General features: G+C 43.8%; 1 long non-coding RNA gene across 3 annotated transcripts in view; it reads left to right on the top strand.

Annotated features, from left to right (window-relative positions):
- The first annotated feature begins 2630 nt into the window (after nucleotides 1-2630).
- Nucleotides 2631-11753, top strand: part of LOC126084046 (uncharacterized) — a 101217-nt gene continuing 92094 nt past the window's right edge. For 2 of the 3 annotated variants that reach the window (XR_007518915.1, XR_007518918.1), the window contains exons 1-2: nucleotides 3016-3607; nucleotides 6223-6276. This is a non-coding gene — a long non-coding RNA (uncharacterized LOC126084046). The other variant, XR_007518916.1, reaches the window with a different exon arrangement.

The raw sequence follows: 11753 nt of genomic DNA, 5'->3' as shown, positions 1-11753 counted from the left end.
CCCCAGAGTCTCTGGGACGCGCCCCCAGCCGGTCCTGCCCCACGCGGGGGTCGGCGGCGGGGAGCGCCTCCCTAACGCAGCTGCAGCCTGGCGCGCTGACAAGTTATCTTACAGTTTATAAACCCAGCCACCCGTGCCGTGAAATGTGTTCCAAGACCACTACCCTTAGGAAGCGATGGGCAGGATTGATGGTTGGGACGGTAAAGGGATTCAGGCAAGGATTTCTCTTTAAAGTTTTGCCTCACAACTCGGTTCTTCCGGAGCCCTGCGCAAGTTGCTACAAAACGACTTACTCTAAACCTATTTTGAGAGTCCTTCGGACCTGATATCAGGACGCTTATCCTTTTCTTTTCATCTCGTCCAAATGAACACAACATTTTGGCAATTCTCACCCCCCTCCCCCATTTTTGGGAGAGACTTTAAAGAAAAGGGCTTGAGCTCACAGAAAAAGATGCGTAATAGAGAAGCTATATCCGCATTTACGCTGGGTCACATATCCCGGCTCCTCTCGAAACGGAAACGTCGCCTGCAATTTTTTTTTTTTTTAATTACGCAACTCAGTCTAATGTAGTCCAATCGAGAGCCGCTAGTTTAATCCACACTGAGCTCAGTAGAATTCATTGTGGAATTTGCTTTTTCAACAATCACTCTGGGCGGAGAGATGGTCCAGAGCCCGACCTCCTTAGCGGCGTCCCCCTTAGCGGCGTCTTACCTCGAGCCCTCGCCTCTCATGGCGTCTTCAGTGGGTGATCAACTTCTAAGGGCGCCCAGAACAAGACCCTGAGAACCCCATCTTCAGAGCTGCTCCCCGCTCATCGCCTCCCCCTCGCCACTGTCCCAGCACTTAAAACTTTGAGCGCAGCTTTTACGTGACCGACGAGTAGTAAATGCCCCTGCCCTTGTTCAACTAACAGACATCCTTGCTCGCCTTCACGTTTTATATATACGGAAGAAACATAAAGGTTAAAAACATTAGAAAAATATGGTTTCTGATTCTGCATTTCATTTACCGTTACAAGTCGGTGACACGGGATTCCATTCTTCAAACACACCGCATTGATCAACCCTAACTTCCCCGTTTACTCCGTTTTAAAATACTGAATAATTATACTCTTTCACCAGAGGGGAGATAATCTATCAATACTGTCAGTGTTTACAGACTTGAGAAGAACAAATTTCCACATCACCACTCTTCTACTACCCCTAATACTGGATGGGATTCATATCACTGAACTTCTAGCCTATATGTGTGTGTGTGTGTACATATATATATAAATCAACTGTAGTCATCTATTTGAAAATCTATTTCCTAAAACAGCAAACCTCCCGCACCGCAGTTATAACCCGCACACCTGCGCAGCTCAGCCCGCTCCAGAAGACGTCGAGCAGGAAACACAGCTATCTTCCAAGTGGCATCTTCCCTGCTGTCCCAGATAATTTTAGAAAACTAGCAATTTAAGTGTATGTAAACTAAGCTATCCCAGGGAGCAACTGCAATGCGGTTACAATCTGTCTCTGATTACACAGACATACCTAGGGGCAGGTTGGAGTGTGAAGGAAGGCTTTGGGGGAGGGGGTTGCCCTCAGAGAGGTGGCTTAAACCAGTTCTCCTATTGTTACCGAGTTTGGGAAAGTTAGCTTTTGTTTTGTAGTGGTTACTGGGGCGAAGACCGAGGTGCCACAGTTAAGGCTCCCTGACGCCTTTGAAAGAGAAAAACCTTACCTAAGTTATGATTTCACTTCTTTTAAATTGCTAAAAGCTTAAACATAGCTAAAGACTCCAGTGGAGAAGCGATCCAGAGTCAACTGAAATATTTTAAGTGGTCTTCAAAAAGAAGGGCTGGCGTCTGCATCTATCTGCTGCGTTTCTGGATCTCACTTCCAATCATTGGTCCTATCTGGCAACCTGGGAAAGGTAGCGGCGAGCCGCCCCAGGTTGCATCTTGGGGCCCAAAGGCTTCGGACTCCTTCTAACCACCTACGTTGGAGGAGGGAGACGCACAGCACCCATCTTCCTCCCCAGCAAACAAACAGCAAACAAACGAGAGGCTCCTATCCTTCCTGGGCCCCCTGGCGACATATACCTCAAAGGAAAAGCTCTTTCCCGCCCAGCGGCTGATGGAAATGCTAGGGCACAGTGCCCAGGAGCTCCCGGGTTAGGGATGCCTGACTCTCGGTGTCTGCGGCCAGGACCCAAGGTGGGGGTGGGGGAAGGTGCAAAGCCCTCTTTACGTTGTGTTTGGGCAGTAACAGCCTAAAAAACAACTTTTATTGACCAAGAAGAGCTTCCCAGGTCCTGGTCGCGGTGCGAGGTGTGGCGCGGCGCCGGCCGGATTGGGTGGCGGCGCGTCACGAGGCCGGCGCGCGGCGTCCTCGCGTCCCGCCCCCACCCCGGCGTGCCCGGCCCGGCAGCAGCCTTGCCTCGCCCCCACTTTCACTTTCTGGACCGTGTTTTAAACCTGCACGTAAAAGGGAGGGAGTTGAAAAGGATTTTGAGGTGGCCAGTAAAAAGGGAGGCATGCTAAAGAAGTAAGATGTCCCACGAATTTATACAGTGAGGGACGAGGAGCTGGGGAGACCGAGTAGGGGTGGGCTGATCCCGGGTCTGTTCTCCTCCGGGAAGGGCAGGGGCTGGGAAATGGGTGTTTTCAGCGTTACAAGCGTAAAACTTAGTTTGCAGTTCCACAAAAACTTTTGCGAAGTTACAAGAGCCGCCAGGATTGGAATCAAAAGTAGAAGGCAGTTGGCGCTTCAATCTCCGCGCCTTGCTTTTTGAGGAGGAACGTCCTTCAAGTAGTTTCTTGGGTTAGCGTAAGTAAAGGGCCACCAAAGCTAGCTAGTTATCCAACCTAGGAAACAGCTCTGGTTTACAAAACAAACCTACGATAGTTTCCAGCTCTAACCCGTGGGTAACTTGACTGACACTAATACAGCAAAATCGCAGGCAGGGAGTGCTGTGCGCTAGCTCTGCGCGGAGGACCCCCAAGGCAGTGAAACCCAGGCCCAGGTAACAATCCAATGTGTGTGCTTGGGCGTTTACCTTTTATTGTCGTTTGTTATCTATTACCACAGCTAATTACTGTCTGTTGAGTTAAAAACATTTTTCCTTAGCGTATTTATATAATAAGTTCAGGTTTAGAAATAAAATCAGAATACAGAAAATAGTTATTACTAACGCTTGTGGAAAGAGTTCTCAGATCACGAACGAATACTAACATGGGCTTAGCCCGTTCAGTTATTCTTTTCTCTATATGACAGAGTTAATATACACATTACACATTTTTGAGTTTTTTTAATCTGCTAGGTTCTGAGGTATAGCGGCAATCTGCGAGCGAACCAGTCAGACCCTCTCATATACAGCCCTTACGAAGCCCGTGTGTAACAGGTCAAGGCAAGTTGCTACAAACAGTTGGATCTTGGAAAGAAGAACAAAAAATTGTTTTCTCTAAAAAGATGTATCTGTAGCTTGATACTAAAGTGACCTTTAGCAAGTTGCTTAACTGCCTAAGTCCTGTTTTTTTTTTTTTTTTAAATCATCTGTGTAATGGAAATAACACCTATTTGGAAGAGTAAGTGGACAATTGGCTAGTACCATGCCTAGTACCGAGTAAGTGCTCAATAAATTATTGTTATTATTATTGAAGGGAAACAATTTTATACTTCCTTCTACTCGTTAGTTTAAATGTCAATATAATGTTTTCCCTTTTTCCATGGGTTGTATTTATTAGGGAAAGGAGAAAGCTCATAAAGCAATTTGCTTCAATAGAATGTTGTGATAGTAATTTCCTCTAATTACATCTCATTTTGAAAGTATATCCTCAAATTTGCTCTGAATATATAATACTGCCTTTGAATTTCTTTAACGGTCACCTTATACTTTTACAAAATGAGAAGGCATGTTCTTTATACCAGTGGATATTTCACAACCAAATATGGTAGCTTTTTGGGAGAAGAGAATATTGTTTTCCCTGGGCAGTTAACTGAAAATCTCCTACCAAAAAGTGAAGTCTGGAACCGTGGTATATATAGCTACCACTTAACTTTTTGTACCTCTGGGGTTCATTGGGAAGCTCTTGTCCCACTGACACTGTGTGTGACAGGCAGGCAGGGCCTTGTATAATGGTTTGAAATGGAAAAAAACAGGCGTGTGCTGCGAATTACTGTTTTTACAGGTTATTGTATGAGGTGGCACTGAATCATTGAATTTTTGTAGGAAAAACATGAATTTTGAAACTTTTTATTTGGTACACATATGTACCTCTGGACTCTGGGGGTAGAATTTGTATTTACAAGGGGTACACATATGTACCTCTAGACTCTGAGGGTATGATTTGTGGAATGAAGCATAAAACAAAGTCATATCACCTACCAAAAATTCTGACACACTCAATGATTCAGCATGCCCTCCATTATGAAAACACATAACATCAACAAAAAATTAAAAGGAAAAAATAGTTGGGTCACGAAAGGGTTAAATAATGAAAAAAATCACTGTTTGCTATCTGGGGGAAAAACATAGTGCAGATATATAAAATCTTTTCATAATAAAAACATAGCTATGCTTTAACCATTACTTTCGGAAGTAAATTTGGATTTTTGAAATGAAAGTTTGTTTTCCCTTTGAAATCAGCATACTAATCACTAGGTAGAAAGAATATCTCTGGTTTAAACCTCTTCGCTGAACTCCAGATTTCCTCTTCTACAAATGATGCTGGAGTTGAACTCATCACTTCCCCTGACCTCCTCCTCCCCATCCACATTCTAGACCTCACTCGCTTCAACCTCCCAGTTACCCATAGTGCAAGCCTGGGAGTCATCTGTGAGTCTTCCCTTTCTCTCTCTCTCCACTTTAAGACAGTGATCAATTCCTCCTAATTTTCCCCCAGATATGTCCCCTCCTCCCCTTGCTTATTCCCACTGCTCTAGGTTAGGTCTTCATTGTCTTGCTCACTAGCTCACTTGCTGCAGCAGCCCCTATACTGTGCCATTATTACTCTCTTCAAGTCCTTTCTCTGAGTGACTTATCCAAGAAGCAGATCTGAACATGCCACTCACCTTTAATGGCTTCCCATTACTTACCAGATAAAAATCTAAACTCTGCCACAGCATTCAAAGCTTCTCCCATCTCTCTAGCTTCACCTCCCTCCACTTCCTGCCCTAACTTCACATTCCAGCCACACTTCATTCGCTCATTCTACTCTACTATATGGCAGCCATTGTCGTAGGCACTTGGGATACATCCATGAACAGAACAAAGATCTTTGTCCTCCTGGAGCTTATTGGCATATGTGAGTGTGTAAACAATAAACATAATAAATAAGCACATTTTATAAGATCCAGAGGGAGTGTAATTTTAAATACACTGGTCAAGTTTGACTTTATTGAAATGGTGACATTTGAGCAAAGATATGAAAGGAGGAGAGACAGTGAGCTATGTGGATAAAAAGGAAGACCATCTAGACAGAGGGAACAGCCAGTGTAAAGCCCTGAGGTAGGGCTGTGCTTAGCACATCGAGGAGGCCCTGTAGAACTAAAGGGGAGAAAGCAGGGGATAGCAGGAAATGAGGCTGGAGAAGAAACAAGTGTGCCTTTGGATGGCTTTCCCTAGCCATTGTAATAATTTGGGCGTTTACTTTGCATTACAGCATCCATGGGTGGTACAGAGAGTAAACTTGTTAGGTTGCTATCCAAAAGGGTGGAGGTTTGAGTCCACCCACTTCCAAAAAATCAACCATTGAAAACCCTATCCAACACAGCTCTACTCTAACACACATGGGGTTGCCATGAGTCAGAATTGACTGGATGGCAGTTGGTACGATTTGGTCTACTTTGACTTTACATTATAATGGGGAAGCCTACCATTTATGGTTACACTTTCCTCTACAAGCCCTAGCGTTCAAACCTCTGTGTCTTTAGTCATGTGTTCCCCACTATTTGAATTGTAGCTCTCCTTCCAGCTCAGTTGGTGCTCCAGTAATTCCCTGCGAAGATCTCTGTCACTACATTTGCCATATTCCTTATGAGACTTTGAGATCTTGAGAAAGGGTTTTGGTTAATTTATCTTTGTGTCCCCAGTGCCCATACAAGAGACTCAGATGTTCAATGCATGCATGATAATAATGCTCACTTATAGAGGGCCTGCATATGTCTTGTATTTTATAGGTTTATTTTTAATTCTTAAAACAACCCTACAAGATGGGCTTTATTGTCTCTATTTTACAGGAGAAGAAACGAAGTTCAGAGAGGTTAAGTAAATTATTCGAAGTCACACAATTGGTAAGTATCTGATAGAGACCAGTTGCTACACTGTAGTCTTCACTCATGATGCTTCCTTACTAGATTGAATGGAAGAGTTGGAGGGAATTTGCCTCTGCTTTTTGCTTCTTGTACTTTGCTTCTCTGGACTTAAAACAAAAGCAAAAACAAAACACTTAAAAATTCTACTGCCTGTTTATTAATTCATCAGATATTTAACAAGTGCCTATGATGTGCCAGGCACTTGGAACAAAATAGATGTAGTCCCTTCTCTTGTAGTTTACACTTTATCAGAAAAAACTCACAATTTTATAATCAAAGGCAATATGTAACGTGCATCAATTACTCTGATGGGGGAAGTTCAGGTGCCATTGAGGAAACTGTAGCAGGAGTTTCTAACCCAGCTTGGAGAAAGCCATAGGGTAACAGTGGATTTCCTGGAAGAAGATAATTCTAGGTAGAATGTACCATTGGCCCAAGGGACACTAAAATTCAGAAAGTGGAGGTATATGTCTGCTGTCAAGGAAAGAATCCCTTTAAATTTGTATAAGATACTAGACATTATATAAAAATCTGAAGAATCTTGTTATAGCTTTGCTTTATCTTTTCTTTTTTTGCAACTTTGGTTAATGTTAATGCCCTCTTCCAAACTTGATTATCTTCTTTATGTATAAATTCTAATGCATGAACTTTTTAACCTTTATTTTTAATTTTTTTGTTGATAAATTATTTGACCCATTCATTTGCAAAGATGTAATGCAATATGTCTGTTTTAAATAGTTAATAAATTCCCAAATTATGAAATCTGAGGGTTTATTCAAATTATTTTGTTCCACTGGAATTTGGTGGCATATTGCATCATTGTCTGGAGTTTGATAAGTTGTTACAGAATGCAAATTTTGTAATTATGTTGATGGGAATGAAATTTAATGTTTGCTCACTTTTAATTACTGTGAAGTGGAAGAAATTGCCGAGGAAACCATGAAAGTTGGTGTAACTGAGACAGGAAGAAGTCAGGCTGGAAAACCAGGAGACCCATATTCAGAAAGTAGCATTTTAGTGCTTTCTAGATGGTAGAAAATTAATAGGTTGTTCTCTACAGATTTCTCCTGTTTTTCAAGTGGGAATATTGTATTTGCCATAATGGCTCTAATACATGACTTGATTTTCAAAATTAAAAATTTAAGGATGAAAATAGTTACTCAGACAACTTGAAACTGGTGGTGGTGGCAACAGAGCAGTTGTTTTTAATAAGAAAATGATGGGGAAGATCAAAGAGGAGCAGGGATCAGGATGTGGGAGTGAGTTCTCTTTATTGTAAACTGCTTTGGAGGGAGGTGAGAGATGGAGATTAGAGATGATGAAGACCTTGCCTTTTGGCTTCTCTGATTCAGCCATGGGTGAAGAGAATCCCTCTGGACAAGCGTCAAAGAAAAGACATGGTTAATAAAGAAAAATCAATGGCCCATAAATACTAAGTGTTTTAAGTTTAAAAATTTCCTTGGGGTAGGGGGAAGTTTAGCTATTGCAGTTAATGTCTCCGGCTTGTAAAACACAAGTTTTCCTAGTGGAGCAAGTCCAGCAGGTCCTGGTTATAGAAAGAGATAGGAATATTGTGAGAATCCAAAGATTCTTGGCAAATACATGCTTTGAGGCTTTAAAAAGTGCCCCAGAGGAGGAGAAATATGCAGAAAAAAATAGTCATAAAGTTCTTTTTTATGTTAAGAACAAAAAAAACAGGACTTTTTTTTCAAGTGTTGCATTTTCTCCATCTGGTGAAATAAAGTAAGACAGATATGTTATCCTCCACCATTAGATGGTTGGGGGCCATTGTCCTCTGAGCAACATTCTTGCCCCACCCAAAAACAAAACACACAACAGTACACGTGCTGCTTCTCTGAGGCCAACAGTGATTTTTGATGTATAGAAATTTCTTGGTTAATGTAATAACAAAGTTATAGAACTGTCACCATTACATTTAAGGAAGCCTTCCCCATTTGCTAACTTCCTTCCAAAACACGTCTGCCCTAATTACATTTTTGTCAGTGGTTTGGAGAGGCTTGGACAACCCAAGGGAATGATTCCATTCTAAATGCGTCTTTCCTTTCCCAGGAGGTCTGTGTCCTTTCATATCCACCAGACTCACTCCATCACTTGATTAACTATTGTCCACTTGTTACTGAGAAGAAAAAACAACCATCCCAACAAGCCCTATGAAATGAACTCCATGCTTTTGTTTAGTTTTTTTGCCTACAGAGATCACAGAGCTGTTCATAGTTTCTGTAAAAGGGGAGGGATGTGCTCTTATCCAGGGCTCCCAGTCTGGTAGAGAAGGTGTGTGTGTGTTTATGGGGGAGAGTATTCCTGCAATATCAGTCATGCATCCTGAAATGTTGTAGGTTTCATGGTGAGGGTCCATAGCTTGAATAGATTGATGACCCCAAAAAGGTAAAGAACCACTGCCCAGGGAGGGAGGGGGAAAGGAGAGTTGCTGTTTAGGAAGCAGTGAGTTTCTATATATGATGATGGAAAATTTGGTGACTAACATGATTAATGTAATTGATACCACTGTATTGTACACCTGAAAAGTGTCGAACCGGCAAATGTTGCAATACATGTATTTACAACAATTAAAAAACAAAAACTCAGTGCCCATAGCATGATCCAAGTTAGTAATTCCTCCATTGTTGCCAGGGGTAGGGCTCTTGCTAGGCCAGAACTGCTGGAATGTATTGAAAAGATGCCTTGTAAATTCAATTTAATGAATATCCACAATAATCTATGGGATTCCCAGCAACTGCCCTGAAAGATTTCACTCACAGGCATGGGAAATTTGGTCCAAATGCTTGTGTTCTTGCCAGGATATACCCAGGTCCCTGGCTGCCCAGGCGCAGCTACGTCAGTCCCCCGGCAAGCAAAAGTATGATTTGTGTCCCGCGGGGCACATGGGCTGTTTCTGCCCGAACAACCCTCTCCAGATCAAAGTGGACTGTATACAATCTTCCTCTGATGACCTGTCTATAGGAAATTTGCGTTCTCACTTCCCTCAGAAATTCAAGGGAAAAAGGAATCCTTCCTTGAGAAAAATAATACAAGAACGGTGCCTTTCCTGGGTGCGTTCACCCCAGCAGGGCAGCAGTGGTGGGTGTGCGGGAGAGACCCGCACGTACAGAGTCAGGCAGGTGGCCCCTCTTCGTCCCCACACCCGAGTCCCCTGTGGCTGCTGCGTGCTGTCTTGTCTGCGTCCAGGCAATAGCATGGTCACAGAGCGACATCCCGGAGCCTCTCTGAGCTTGTCCGGGAGAAACCGTGGCCGGTACAACTCTGCTCCCGGCGAAGAGGAACAGCCCTGGGCCGAGGCGGCGGGTAAGGGCTGGGCGCCTCCCCGCCTGGCCTTGCTCCAGGGTTGCATTTAGGAGAAGGAGTATGGGAGTAAGGCGGGGTGGGAGAGGAGAGGGAGGCGCGAGTCGGAGGACTGGGCGCTCTTTCCAGCTTAGAGGCGAAGAAACAGTACAGCTGCTCTCCAAGTGGCTGGGGTGCGCGGGATTCCTCCCTTAAAGGCGAGATGAGTTCTCAGCTCAGTTCTGTATTGGAATCCCATTCCTGGTCTTTGGCTTAATTCATCCTTTCTTTGAACACTTATTTTGTACCAGCATGGCGCTGGGGATGTGAGGCATAAGTGAAGGATAGTACAATGTGTGGAGGTTGTTGTTAGGTGCCCAGGAGTCCATTTTGATTCATAGGGACCCCATGTGACACAGTAGAACTGCCTCATAGGGGGGTTTAGGGTGTGATCTTTACAAAAGCAGATTGCCAGGTCTTTCTCCTGCAGAACCTCTGGGTGAGTTCAGCCTCCAACCTTTTGGTTAGCAGCCCAGCCCTTAACCACGGAGACACCAGGCCTCCTTCGTGAAGGTAAAAAAACTAAATGTGAGGAAAGCCGTAAGCAGCAGGAAGGCACAAAAGGGCTGGTTTTACCGGCACCTTTGGAGTAGTGGTTAAGAGCTACCATGCTAACCAAAAGGCCAGCATTGGAATTCACCAGGTGCTCCTTGGAAGCTCAGTGGGGCAGTTCTGCTCTGTCCTATAGGATCGCTATGAGGCAGATTCAACTCAACAGCAACAGGTTTGGTTTATCTCACTGAACCCAGATTACTACCCAGTAAGGTGGTATCGGAAACCCTGGTGGTGCAGTGGTTAAGAGCTCAGTTGCTAACCAAAAGTTTGGAAGTTCAAATCCACCAGCTCCTCTTCGGAAACCCTATTGGGCAGTTCTACTCTGTCTTGTAGGGTTGCTATAAGTCGGAATCCACTTGATGGCAACAGGTTTGAGTTTAGCTGCCTCTGGTGAAGAGAATTCACTCTGTCCAAGAGAGTGGATAGAGGCTTAACAGTGGAAGCAACTATTAATCTGAATGCCAGGTCTGGGCTCTTTTCCCTCACTCTTCAGGCCTGGTGAAGCAGGAAAGGTCAGAGCACATGTAGTTCTCTGACTGATTCACTCAAATCTACACTCACCCCTTACTGATCTCTTGTAGTCACAAACACCTACAGCCAGACAATCCTCAAATTTACTTACATCTTCAGCCTGGGCTTCTCTAAAGCCTCCAGTTTTGTTTATTCAGTTGCCTACTTGATAGCTATTGCCTCTCGAATGTCTGAAAGACCCTCAAATTTAACTTGTTTGAAGTCTTGGCCCAAAACCTGCTCTATCCACAGTGTTCCCCTTTTGGTTAGTATCAACACCCATTTTTTCAGAAGCTGCTCAGGCCAAAAACCTTGGAGCCATCTTTGACTCTTCTCTTTTATACTCTAAATCAAGCCTATTGACAAATTCTGTGCCTCTGTTTTCCATGTATAATTTAGAGGCTGATCATTTCTCATGACCTCTGCTGCTATGACCACTTGGGCCTACAGCATCATCATCTCTCACCTAGGTTATCATGACAGCCACCTAATTGGTCCCTGTATTTATACCGTGCCCCTTTAATAGTGCATTCTCAGCACAGCAGCCAAGGTGATCCTGATACACTAGGGAGCTGAGAACCCCACTGACTCTCCACCTCGCTCAGCGTAAAAGCCTGCGTCCTTCATAGTCTACAATCCCTGAGCAGCACTTCACCTCTGACTCCTTCTCGTCTTCTTGCCCAAGCCCACTCCCTTCAGCTACACTCACCTTCCTGTTAGTCCTCCCTCAGAGTTTTGCACTCGCTCTTCTGTCTTCCCGAGTACTTTCCCCCCAGATTAAGCATAGCTTGCTTCAACTCTTTGCTCAAATGTCACCTTCTCAGAGAAGCTTTCCCTGAGCACTTAGGTATTTGACTTAGCAGTCTCATCCCTTTTTCCCCTTTCCCTGTTTTATTTTTCTTCATGGTACTTACCTTCTAGAACACTAAATTTACCCCCCAGCCCCTCTTTAATGCTTCTGTCCCTTCAGAAGAATGTCAGTAATATAAATTAGGGCCGGGACTTTTTTTTTTTTTTAACCTGCTTTATCT

Source organism: Elephas maximus, chromosome 1 (genome assembly GCF_024166365.1).
Source record: "Elephas maximus indicus isolate mEleMax1 chromosome 1, mEleMax1 primary haplotype, whole genome shotgun sequence".
In the NCBI taxonomy this organism is placed as follows: domain Eukaryota; kingdom Metazoa; phylum Chordata; class Mammalia; order Proboscidea; family Elephantidae; genus Elephas; species Elephas maximus.
This window is presented reverse-complemented; position numbering and strand designations above follow the sequence as displayed.